Genomic DNA, 2,836 nt, shown 5'->3' with positions numbered 1-2,836 from the left:
GCCTGGGTTCGACCCCTGGCCTGGGAACTAAGATCCCACAAGCTCTGTAGCAAAAAAAAAAATAAAAAAATAAAAGGTATGAAACTAATACTCAACACAGCATATAGTAGGTGAAGTGCTCAAAGACTGGTAGATTTCAACAAAAAAAAAAAAAAAAAAAAGAAAGAAAGAAAGAAAAGGGGTGGGGTACATGGGAGGTTGTGTTTTCTTTTTAAACCTTGTATGGCTAAAACCCTCTTTATTCCTACTCTCTTGTTTGGCAATTTGCCTGAGCATAAAATTCTAGACTTGGAAACCATTTTCCTTCAGAACTTTGAAGGCATTGTTCTTTCATCTCTTTGCTTCTAATGCTGTGCTGAGAAGTCTGACACCATTCTTTCTGATCCTGTGTATGTGACCTGTTTCTGTCCAGAAACTTGTAGAATCCTCTGTTTGTCCAGAGGGTTCTGAAGATACCTTGGTGTGGGTTTATTTTCATCCATGTGCTGGGCACTCAGTTTCAATCTGAAAACTCATGTCCTCCAGTTATGGGTACTTGTTTCATTATTTCTTTGATGAGATTTCCTCCTTTCCTTTTCCCCTGTTCTTTCTGGGACACCAAATTGTCATATGTTGGACCTACCTGGCTGACCCTTGTAATTTTTCTCTACTCTTTCCCAGCCCTTTGCATGTTCACTCTAACTTGGGGAGATTTCTTTGGTTTTATCATTCAGTCTCTCTATGGAGTTTTTCATTTCTATTATCAAGTTTTTAATTTCCAAAAAATCCTTTTGGATTCTAATTTTTTTAAATTGAATATAGTTGATTTACAATGTTGTGTTATTTCAGGTGTATAGCAAAGTGATTCAGTTATATATATACACATATACATATATATTCTTTTCCATTACAGGTTATTACAAGATATTGAATATAGTCCCCTGTGTTGTACAGTAGGTCCTTGCTGTTTATCTGTTATAGTGTGCATATGTTAATTCCAAACTCCTAATTTATCCCTCCCTCGCCAGGACTCTTAATTTTTTCTTTTTTTTTTTTTTTGCTGTACGCGGGCCTCTCACTGTTGTGGCCTCTCCCGTTGAGGAGAGCAGGCTCCGGACGCGCAGGCTCAGCGGCCACGGCTCACGGGCCCAGCCGCTCCGCGGCACGTGGGATCCTCCCGGCCCGGGGCACGAACCCGCGTCCCCAGCATCGGCAGGCGGACTCTCAACCACTGCGCCACCAGGGAAGCCCCGAGGACTCTAATTTTTTAAAGGGTATCTTGTTCTAGTTTCATGGATAAAATGTCTTCTCGTAAATCTTTGAGGGTATTAATAAGAGTTCTTTCATGAAGCATTCTTCTCACTGCTTTGTAATGAACTCAGAGTTAATTGAAATATGGAATAGTGGTTTAGTTAATTATATTAATCTATAGACTATGATATTACAATGATTACATTTATAAAAAAAGACTAATAACATAGGATTATCATGATCCATCTTAGAGCAGAAACAGCAGGTTAGTACCACAGTATTATATATTATTTTCCCCATATTTTATATATTATGAAAAATTTTAGTCATACCAAAAAACTGAAAGAATTTTATGATGAACACTACCTCAATTCTAACATTAACATTTTACTTTACTTGCTTTATTGCACATCTATCCATCTATCCAACCCTCTATCCATCCATCAATCCACCTTATTTTTTGATGCATTTTGAAGTAAATGACAGGCACCAGTATACTTTCCCCTAAATAGCATGAACATCATTAACAATATTTCAATATTTGCTTACAGTTTTTTGTTCATTTGAAATAAAATTTACATGTAGTGAAATGCACAGACCTTAAGTGTAAAGTTCTCAGTGTTTTGACAAACTCATAAATCTGTGTAAACTCAACACCCCACTAAGGTATAGAACATTATCATTACCCCAGAAAGTTCCCTCATGCCCTTCGTAGTCAATCTCCGTCCTTAGGGGGATTCACTGTTATGATTTTTTTCTGCTATAGGTTAGTTTTACCTGTTATAGTATTTCAGGTTGTTTTTTTTTAATTTTATTTTTTTATTTTGGCCGTGCCGTGTCTTAGTCGTGGCACGGGGGATCTTCGTTGCCGCATGGGGGGATCTTTTAGCTGCAGCATGCAGACTCTTAGCTGTGGCATGCATGTGGGATCTAGTTCCCTCACCAGGGATCGAATCTGGGCCCCCTGTATTGGGAGCGCAGAGTCTTACCCACTGGACCACCAGGGAAGTCCCAGTATTTCAGTTTTAAAAAAAGAAGAGAAAAAGAAAATTTACGTTAACGTGCATATTGTTTTACCATATGCCAGGCATTGTTCTAAAGTGCTTTAGAAATATTAACTCACTTACTTATATCAATACTTTGAGCAAGGTAGTAGTATTTTCTCCATTTTACAGATAAAGAAAACTGAGATGTAAAGTGGCCAAATAGCTTAGCCAAGGCCTCACAACTGAAGAATGGGGGTAGGGCCCTACAGCCACACTGTTAACGACACTTTGGCCTCTGTGTGAACATCCTTCAGACCTATGTCAACTTCAAAACGCTTACAGCAGTTATCTTGGGTGGTAGCGTTGTGGGTGATTTTTATTTTCTTCCTTTTGCTTACCTGTATTTTCTAAGATTTCTTCAATGAACATATATTACACCTCTTGCTTGTATACCTAAAACTCCAAAAGTTATTTTAAAATATTCCTGATATGGCCCAACACTACTCTTTTCTAAGTCATGACACCCTTCTCACCCGATTTCTCTTCACACTCACAGCCAAAACCTTGAATATCACCAAGATGAAGTATGGTCACATTCTGCATCAAAGTGTGTCTCCCCA

Source organism: Physeter macrocephalus, unplaced genomic scaffold, assembly GCF_002837175.3.
Source record: "Physeter macrocephalus isolate SW-GA unplaced genomic scaffold, ASM283717v5 random_1427, whole genome shotgun sequence".
NCBI classification, from domain to species: Eukaryota; Metazoa; Chordata; class Mammalia; order Artiodactyla; family Physeteridae; genus Physeter; species Physeter macrocephalus.
This window is presented reverse-complemented; position numbering follows the sequence as displayed.